Source organism: Populus trichocarpa, chromosome 1 (genome assembly GCF_000002775.5).
Source record: "Populus trichocarpa isolate Nisqually-1 chromosome 1, P.trichocarpa_v4.1, whole genome shotgun sequence".
NCBI lineage: Eukaryota > Viridiplantae > Streptophyta > Magnoliopsida > Malpighiales > Salicaceae > Populus > Populus trichocarpa.
The window spans coordinates 38,445,267-38,456,090 of NC_037285.2; positions in this window are offsets into that span (position 1 = coordinate 38,445,267).

A 10,824-nucleotide genomic window follows, 5' to 3' on the forward strand; every position below is an offset into this window, starting at 1 on the left:
AGGATGATTCTTCTTATTATTACATGATCATTAGTCAATATTATTTGAAAAGAAATAAAGATTTATAAAGGAAATGAAATGACCAATTGAATACCCCCAATTGATACTTTTTAGCGACATTAAAGATGAGGAAATATCATAATTAGTGGTTTGTTTTAGTTCCTTTTCTTAAGTTAGCCTTGAAGTAATGCTCTAACAAGGAGAATGAATAATAGTTATTGCTAAGCCTTTCCGCTCTGGATACCAACTACCAATAGACAATATCTTTTTCTGGTAATACAAAATTCATTCTTGTAAATCAGGGATCTTTCTATACTTATAGCATTTATTTGAATTCAGACAATCAGGATTATTATGAAATAGTCAAACCACATAAAATAAAAGAAACCAACTGCTCAAACAAGATGTTTAGCAACTAGAGTATCTAAAGTTCCAATTTTTTTAACTATATATGGTCACAAAATGTCCAATAACATTCACAAACATAAACACCAATACAAACTTATCTCATCCCATTTATATTGAGAACAAAAAACTAGGATATTTTATTACAAATTAGAACATATAGAAATAATGACAAAAAACAAATGACTTATACTCAAAACATCATAAAACATCCATAAGAAACAAACACCAAAGCTACACTTATAGGGACAGAACCATAAATATCACAAGCATGCATAAAAAACTATAAGGCTTATATATATAAGAAAAAAACCATAAGCATCACAAGAATGTATAATAAGAAAAGAAATAAAACATTTGAAGTGTAGCTTCATATATATATATATATATAAACTATAGCCATAATGCTTTTACATACGAGCATAAATCACACATTCAAATACATGAACAAAATAATAGGAAAAGAAATGGAGAGGGGTATACCTAAGCTGGTAAAATAAAAACCTGATTAAACTGCACTCATAGGGTTTCAAGATTAACCCCACCTTCTCTAGCTTTCTTTCTAAACCTCTTTGTCACTCTCTTTTTCAATCTAACTTGAATTTAAAAAACCTCACACTCTAATTTTAACCCTCTCAACCACTTTCTATTCTACTATTTTCTCTATGTTCTTGCCCTTTTTCTCCTTTTTTTTTTTTATGAATGATGAAACCATAACCCACCTACCTTATAGGGAAGATAAAAAGATTGAGACACAAGACACGTAGCACAACACAAACATCAGGACAAATCTACACAAACCATCCAAATGGCAAAGAAAAAAATGATAGCCAATCAAGGCTATACAAGGCATATGCATTGCTTTCATAAGAGTACAAAGCAAATTAATCATTGAACGAGAGGGTAAAATGAGATGGCGTAGGCTATGATTTTTGTCTTAGTTAAAAGACCATGAACAATGTTATAATTAAATCCATCAACACCTAAATTAGGTTTGACGATGCCAAAATTAATAGAAACAGTAATGGTTTGGTGGAATAGGAATAGAGAACAAATTATATGTTGTGAGGGTTAAGGTTTATCTCAAGTAAAGAAAACGAAAAGGAAAAAAAAAGTTTATATACCCTATGTTTAAAGCGATAATGTCTTGGGGCTAAAACATCAAAGGAGTCTCTAGAGTTTGTCGCGTTATACATTTAATCATCTTAGACTTTTGATTTATTTAATTAAAGACAAATCAAATCAAGCCATAAAATTTCTTTTCAATTTGGTCCTTATTCGAGACCAAAAGGCTCTTCCTAGTTCTCTGCTTTTTATATTATTGTACATGGATCTTTAAATTCTTTAAATTTAATTAGATTGGCTATTAAATAAGAATTTTCTTTCAATTAGGCCCTTCATTGAATTAATAGGACCTCCTAAACCATGTTAATTTAATGTTTTGGTCTTTAGTCCTTTAATTCTTGTAACTTTAACCAATTTATTTTCAATTGTACCTCTCAAAATGCATCTTAAATAATTTTGGAAATCTTGTCTTATACATCTTAAACCCCAGGCATTTATTTTTTTAAAAAAAATGATCTGAAAATAACTTTGAAATTTTTGTTTTGAAAACATTTGACTATTTTTGAAAATTATTGAGGGTAAACATTGGTTATGACACTTTCTAGGACTTGTAAGGTCATTGTTGTCCAAATTAGACTTCATGACGATACGGTCTTTAGAGAGATAAGTTTGCAATACTTTGTGATAAAGTGAAGAGTCTTACACCTGATGGGAATGTTGTTCGTTCTTATAAGGTTATACAATCACTAATCTCATCTCACATCTAGGACTTTTTCATCGGAGAGCATGTGAGCGATAGTTAAAGAAGGACTGATAGAGATAGTTATGTTTATGACTAGGATTTATAGAATATTGTTCTTCATAGCAAGAACATCTTCTTTGTAAAGTGAGAATATCATGCATACTTTACACGCCATTTTATCCTATTTCTTCATGGAATTGAAGTTGTCTTTATGCCTTTAGTGCATCTAATAGAGCTTTATGTTGTATTTTTTTTTTGTTGATTGAATAGAAAAGTTCAAAGTTGTTCTTGTATGGATTGAACAACATTGTTCAGCACTTGCACTTGATGGGAGAGTTGTTGGAGAACTCAAGGAACTGAAGTTTTTATGGTAGGGGGATTAGTTACTCTTTCATGTCCTAGAGTCTCGTTAGTTATGGAAAAGTATTATGGGTGAAAGGAAATGAACTAGTTTATTTTCAGTTTCTCATAAACAATGCCACTAATAAAGCCATTAAAAAACATTAGAAAAAAATTGAATTTTCCACGGGTACATCTAAAGTTGTTGGTATGATTAGGCTTAACCGCGAGTCCATGAACTTTCATACAAAATAAGTCTATTATTGGAACAAAAGACCCTTTAATGCTCAAGTCAACAAATATATGATGGGCATGGTGTGTGTGTGTGTGTGTGAAAAGAAATGTATGAAAAAAATATAAAGAGAAAAAGTACATGGCCTGGAGTTGACCTAGAATGGCATGACCTTGTATGGCTTACTTTGTATGACCTAGAAAGGCATGATCTTATATGGCTGGCTTTTATAGCTTATAATGGCATGGTCTTACATGAATGGATTTAAGGGGTTACTGACTTGCAAATTTAGCCAATTTTGCATTAGGATTGATTTTATTGTTGGGGAAAAATTAGGGAGCCTAGGATCGATTTTGTTGGTCAAGTTTGAAAAGAAATGTTACATAAATTATTAAAAGATCTTCATTGTTATCATTTTAGCCCTTGTTAAAAAAACTTCCAATGTTGTCCATGCCACTAAAATATTCTTTAAAGAGTTTATTATACTTCATAGACTACCAAAGACAATTGTTTTTAATCATGATATAAAATTGTTTAATGTGAAATCATTCCTCTATTAATGATTTTCTTGGATATTTTTCATGAAAATGTTTGTGCATAAACTAATATTCAACCATGGAAAAGTATGAAATAAAAATAACACTTGTTAAATTTAAAACATATAAAAATAAATAAATATTAGTACTTGTGAGAAAGAGGAGGAAAATTTTACAGAGGTAATTTTATCTTTAAGAGGATGCACATTCTTCTTATAAAAGCTTATGTTTTTCCTGTTCTTTTCTTTTTATTTTACTTCCTTTAGGCATATCTTACTACTTTTAGGATTGTCTTATAAATTTTTGTGACTCTTAAGGCTAAAAAAAATTCATGTTCTCATATTAGCTCCATGTTTGAAGAATTTTGCTTGCAAGATTCCTCTATACTATATACAGTCTTCTTGAATTTTACTCTAAATTCAGAATCAATTCTTGTTACTTTTTTATCTAAAAGAAACAAAATATTTAGGCATAACTTTTTAGTGAGTCATAAGAAATTTTGTAAGATTAAAATATGAGATAAAAGACTACACCAAACAAAATAAAGAATACAAGGAAAGAGAAAACAAAATGTTCTTCCCTTTTCATCCTTATTAAAATTGATCTTTGGTAAATAAAAAAAGAAATGGGTTAAAGTTGTTTGGCACCTTTCAATCTTTATTCTTCAACTTTCCACTTTGCTCACATAAGATAAATAAAACTTTTTAAGCTTTCATCATCAAGGTTGCACCTTTTAAAGAAATAAAATCTTCTTACATCATCTTTTTTTTTATAGGTTGATCAACTTCAAAAGCAAAGAGATGTGATTTTTATCTCTTGGTAACTTTCCTTACTCTTTTCCTTGGTTTATTTATTTATTTTCTTTAAAATCAATATAGGTTTTATTCTTGAAAACCCATATTTTATAAAGAAGACATGAAATTGGAATACAAGTGATCCTATAAAAACAATATGAGCATGTAACTACACCAAGATAAAATTAACGAAAAACCTTTATGAAATTCAAACACGATTACTAGAAAAGTGTGTGTGTGTGTGTGTGTGTTTGTAAAAGCAATGCCCCTTGATGTTCCTACTGAATAATCGGGGTTGGTTTCTGACCCTATTACTTAGGTGGCATGGTTTTTTACCATTGATGTAATGCTCATTTCCTTTGCTCTAGTTCTTTAATTATTGGCTTAGTGTGTAAGACAACTTTATCATGTTTTCGCTCTTGCTTAATATAACTTACTTATGAGTTTAGTCCTTACCTTTGCCTGTTCAGCTCATGGTTTGTTGCTTTATTCAAACTTCCTTATCATCTTTATGATGTCCTTTTCCATTTTCTTATAAATATCCTTAGAAATATGCCTTTTAATTTATTCGAGATCTAAATCAACCTTTTAAGTAAATAAAGATGGCGTTTAGATTGGAACCTTCCTCACCTTTTTTACCAAGTATTATAGAATTAGTATCTTCTTAGCAAAAAAATTCCATTACAAGGTATTATTAGGTTGTTCTAGTACAAGATTAGGCTTGATCTTGTCTATCATTAATCATCTGTGTGGTTGATCTTCGACACCATATATTAGTAATTTAGTAACTGTTTGTCATTATTAATTATTAACCAAATAATCAATATTTTATGATCATATAACATGCTCTTTTAATATGGTACATGGTCTAGATTCATCCTTCTATATTTGTGTGCTTAGACATTGCATTCTCTTAAACAAGATCTTGGTTAATCAACCTTGTCACCACTTTTTTTTTAGGTTTAGAAGATGTTGACGATCTTTAGCAAATTCATCACCCTCATTACTGAGTTTGGATGACTTCTATTGTGCCATATGTTAATACCATTTACTATTAGCAAACCTTTTAGGCTTAAAAGCCTTGAAATTTTATTATTTGATTTTTTTTAACTTTAGCCCCAAGTCTTTTACCTTTAGTAGAATTGTATGAAAAATAGGGCACCTATATACTTCATAGAGAGATTTTTTTATGATTTTCTTGTACTAATTCTTAGGTTTTACTACAATCAATATACTTCTTACTTGTGACTATATTAATGACTAACTCCGGTTTTTGTCATATTTAATAAGACTCGGTCTATTGTATTTCTCATTTGCTAAGAAATCATTTTGAATTAGAAGCAGACACTATTGTTTTACTTTAAAGAATAAGTTGTTATCCACTTTTATCTTATTTTCCAAGAAGCGAATGCAACTAGGTTCTAATGCCTTTTAGATTTGATTCATTAATATAACACAACTATTATTATTATGTCTTTATGAGTCATGTCAGTTATAATATTTCTTTCCCTTTATTTTCTTGGTAGTAGGGATTGTGTGATATTCTAGGAGTTTAAGTTATCCTCCCTACGTCAATTGGTCGAATATCTCTTTGGTTATCTTAATATTGAATGAGTATTCTTTATTTTCTTTGATTACTTTAGTCATTTTTATTTCTTTAGCAATAGGTTTATTAGCCTCTTTAGGCTTTTCTAATGTTTTGATCTCAAATGGTTTTCCTTTTTTAAGTTATACTATCAATATTAGGTTTTGCTAAACTTCTTCAAACTCCTCAATAGAATATAAATCGATTATTGAATAAACAACCATAACCTTTTTAAAGTAGCTAATTGGGTTGAGTATGTTCTCTTAAGTGACTTTTTTTTTTACTTTCTTGCCCATCTTTTCATATCGATCAACATCATGTATAAGGGTTTAGATATTTGAATACATGCCTTGGTAGTGTAGAAAACCAATTATAGTAGTCTTGGTTGTTAATGAACCAAAGAGCTTTAGTTATCAAAATTATTAGCAACATCATTACCATTATGATTAGTAAACTTTACAATGTGTTTCCTTGTTGACTAGTTATATCCCTAAAAATCTATTTGAAATTAGCTATCTTAATTCTTGTGGATACAACTTGTTAATCCATTTATGATATGGATAATTATATGCAGGCCTAACTATATGTCCAATATCTATCCCTATTTCCCTTAAATGTTAGGCTAATACAACCCTATCAATTCTTTACATTGCTAAAATATAGCCCTATATCGCATTAAACTATCCAAGTACAAGTTGAATTGGTTATAGATGCTTAGCCTAAGGTTACCTACACTCTTGTGAGGTAGGTGGTACCTCATGGATGATCATGATTGAATTGGGTTAAACTTGTTATAGTGCATTTATGTGAACATCTAATACCTATTAGAGTTATTATGAAAGTATATCTCAGGACTTACATTTAGGAAACTAGCCAAAAAAATTCTTGATCGACTTTGTTTAAGCTCATTCTAGATTTGATTGAGTTGATTGACCATAGTCTTTATGGTCTTGTTAACTACCCTAATATATTTATGGAAAGTTGTGTTAACCTTATTTTTCATTTCCAGCTAGATAGCCCTTAAATCAACATTAAATGGATTTAAATTCTAATAAAATGATGCACCTTTAGAATGAGCAATTGTTGGCTAACCGTAGCTTGGCCAAACTAGTCATGACCATTAGATCATATCATCAAGCTCCCAAAAAGAATAGCTATAAGGTTTTGGTTGAGGTATATAAATACCAACGTATCCACTATAAGTTGTTAGAGGCAATGATGTTAGGAAAGGTGACACTATTATAGACTTATAAGACATTAAGACACTATGGTTGTGTCCAAATGTAGTTGTTTTTATTGATATAGGGAATTAGATGTTGAAGAGTCATCTTATAGCACGTCTAATAAAGGTTGTTTTATTGTCCTTTATGTTGTTAAGTATTTTTTTGCTAAGACATTGAAATAAAAAAAAAAGACTTTTCGAATGAAATAAAAAAAACAAAAGAATATATATATATATATATATATATATTAAGCAGTTTAGTTTTTTAGCAATGATACTAATTTTTTTATTATATATAAACAAATTAGCTAAACAAATTACCCCCCAACGTGCCAGTGTTATGATTAATTGATGGATTCTCTAAATTGATCAATATGTTACTTTTTATTCATTCTAAGAAACTACACTTCGAAACTTAATCACGAGTGGATACAAGTAACAACCTTACATAAATAGAGTGTGGATTTCTCGAATTGATCTAACAGGTTAAACGATGAATATTTGTGATGTCAAGAAAACTACAAACTAAGTAAAAATAGTAAAGCAATAAAGATAAAAGAAAGTTGTAAATTATGATAAATAAAATAAAGTGATAAATTGTAGAAAGCTTGTAAAGAAATCTTATATATAAGGTTGACCATCGTTTTCAACTGCTAGATGACCTATTTTTAATGTTATAGACATTGAATTTCACATAACCTATAAACCCTAGTCTTATACAAACTGTCTTATAGTAGATGAGGATTTTACAATTGAATTATAGTAAGATTTGTGTTTTCTATTTGTGTGCCTCCTCCAAATAGTTATATGTGTTAATACTCTCATTATACTGTAACATTCATCACCATTAACTATTAAAGGCTTCTACTTTAAATAAGACTTAATTGTTGATCAATAACATGAACTCTTATCTTCTTGGTCTATGGTCGATTTCAATTATCTACACATTTTTGCTTAAAACGCAAAGTGAACAACCATTGCTCTTGATCAAACGACATGTGATTGTTTATATTTAGTATACACAAAAATATACTCCCTATGTCCCAATGATCATGTTTTCATTTTGGTATTCTCAAAACTACTGTAAGTTATAAAAAAATCAAAATGTTAATTTCTTCTATTATATTCACAATTATTATTCCTTTAAAAAATTTTAATCCAATTTCTCTCTCCATTATTTAAAATGGAAATACTAAAAAGTAATTTCAAAATAGATGGCATGAATTAATTACACTTTTTTAATCTATATAAAAAAAATTAAATGGGACACTAACTTTAGAATAAAAAGAGATAACTTTAATGAGATAATTACAATTATAAAATTAAATGATTGATAAAATATTAATTACATGATGCCTATCACTTAGTAAAGAGTTTTCATAAAAAATTCAGTTACTCTAACATTATCCATAAAATTTATTGTAAGAAAAAGACAACTTTAGACAAAAGTAATTCAAAAGTTTTATAATATAATAATTATCTTAATATTTTAATTTTATAATATTAAAATATAAATATTATTATATGAAATTCAATTTTCTATCGTATTTTATTTTTCTTGAAGTTTTTTCAAGAGTTCTCAATTATATACATTACTAAATATAAGTAATTAAAATTAAAAAAAATAAAAAAGTTTTAATAATCAAACTAGAGTGTATGAGGTTTTATAAATAGGCATGTGATGGAAAAACAAGGTAACCTATTTTTTTAGGAATTATATTATATTTTAGAGAGCTGAATTTATATAGAAATATATTTTGTATTGTTTTTTAATGAAAGATAAATATTTTTCTTTTATATAAATTAAATATCTTTTTAATTTTGGCATGGATAAGTTTTTTAAGATAATCCAATATATTTGATATTTACTAATAAGCCTTCTTAACACATGTGATGATTATTAATATTTAAGAGTATTTTGGTTTAATCAAATGTTTTAATATAGAGTTCACATTTTTATATATAGTTATATATATTTTTTAATTTGATGATAAAGAGTATCCTTGAGCACATCTCTTACATAAATTAGTGTATTTAAATAAATTTAATAAATTCTTATTGGTTTGAAGGTTTGAAATTATGAAGTTAAGGAAATGAGCATACCTCCTTAAGTCAAACCCTTAAAATTATTTATTTTATCATTTGTTTTACAACATGCTTTGAACTTGTATTATATTATTCAACTATAAATTTAATATTTGTTTACTAATTTTTCATATATTGTTTGGATAGTTAATAGATTAAGAAAATACCAAATATATATATATATTTAACATAAAAACTTCTAAAAAAGTCTAAATTCTTATAAAATTTTCATGTAAGCATACTTAAAAATTAAATGATATTTTATATCACTATGTTCTATGAAAGTTTCATGCCTTTTTTTCAAGACATAAATGTTAGCCCAAATATTTTTAATCACATATGGCTTATTTGTGTTGATAATAACAATAATTAATGAATTTAATATTCTTGTTCAAGAATTTAATGTTATAAGAATTTTTACATATCTTTTAGATGTTATATGGATTCCTTAGATACTTTAAGTGCACAAAATATTACATAATGAAAAACACCTCATGAAAAATTATGTCATCATATATTTTGGTATTTTCACTTAAATAAAGAGCATGATCTTTATTATATTCTCTTTAACTTTAAAATATTTTTAATGTCCACTTGTAGCTAAAATATTCTATCACATGGTTCTTACACCTACTATATGTTTTTAGCTAAGTGACAATATTGTATTTTTAAAAGAAATGCAAGAGCTATTTTTAGCTAAATGGCAATGTTGCAATTTTAAAAGAAGTACAAGAGCTATTTTCACTCGAGATGTCAAATTATATTTTTAGCATGCTTTTACAACAACTTTTTTATTCCTAAAATTATCTTTTAACCATTTCTCACACTTAGGAAAAACACTTGGAAGAAAAAAAAAATTATTCTCTTCTTTCCTCTCATTTGTAACATTTAGGAATGGGTTTTTCACTATAAATACCCAAATGATTTCATGTAAGATCTTTATCAACTTTTCATCTTTTCAATAACTTATAATCTTATATCGATGCTTTGAATTTCTTTTATTCTAAAAAACTTTCATTCATCTTTGTATCCTTTTGAAAAGCTTTTAATCCTATATTGCATCAAATCAATCTTTTGTCTTTGTGAGTTAGATTACATTCTCATCAAACTTTAGTTATTTAATCTGGGTCATTTTTTAACCAAAAAAAACCTTAATTTTTAACTTATCTTCACCTAAAAAACCTTTATAACCTTAAAACAAACCCAATACCCAATAAAAAAAACATAAAATTGATATAAAAAAAAAGGTCACAAAATCAATTTTCAGGAACAAAGACATCATTCTACCTCAATCTACTTTTTTGAGCAACATAGAACCACAAAACACTCAAATCACATTCTTCTCATCAAAAGGAATACTTTAACACTAAATTTGGTCATTTTCATCATCGGAATCCGACCAATTGACTTCTTTCTCTCTTCTTTACTATTATCTGATGACTTTCTCTCATTTCTCAAACTTAGAGACTGAAAAGTGAATAAAATGAAATTTTATACCAAAACATATAATTGTAAAATAAAAGGACCAAAAAGGGTTTTTGGATAATTTTTAAGGTTATAAGGAGCTTTAAACTATTTTTTTAAAGGGTGGCTATATTTCTTCTTTTACAATTTTGATCTCCGACTCTAAATCTCTTGCAAATAACAAAATTAATTTTTTTTTCTTCGTAAAATTGAGCACCTATCGAAAGTTATGACTTTTATTAAGATCGTGATAACCCATTATAAATGAAATAAATAAAAAATATGAAACTTAATAAAAAACACAATGTCAGAGGATTAAATTGAAAAAAAAATCAAATGATAAAAAAATTGAAGG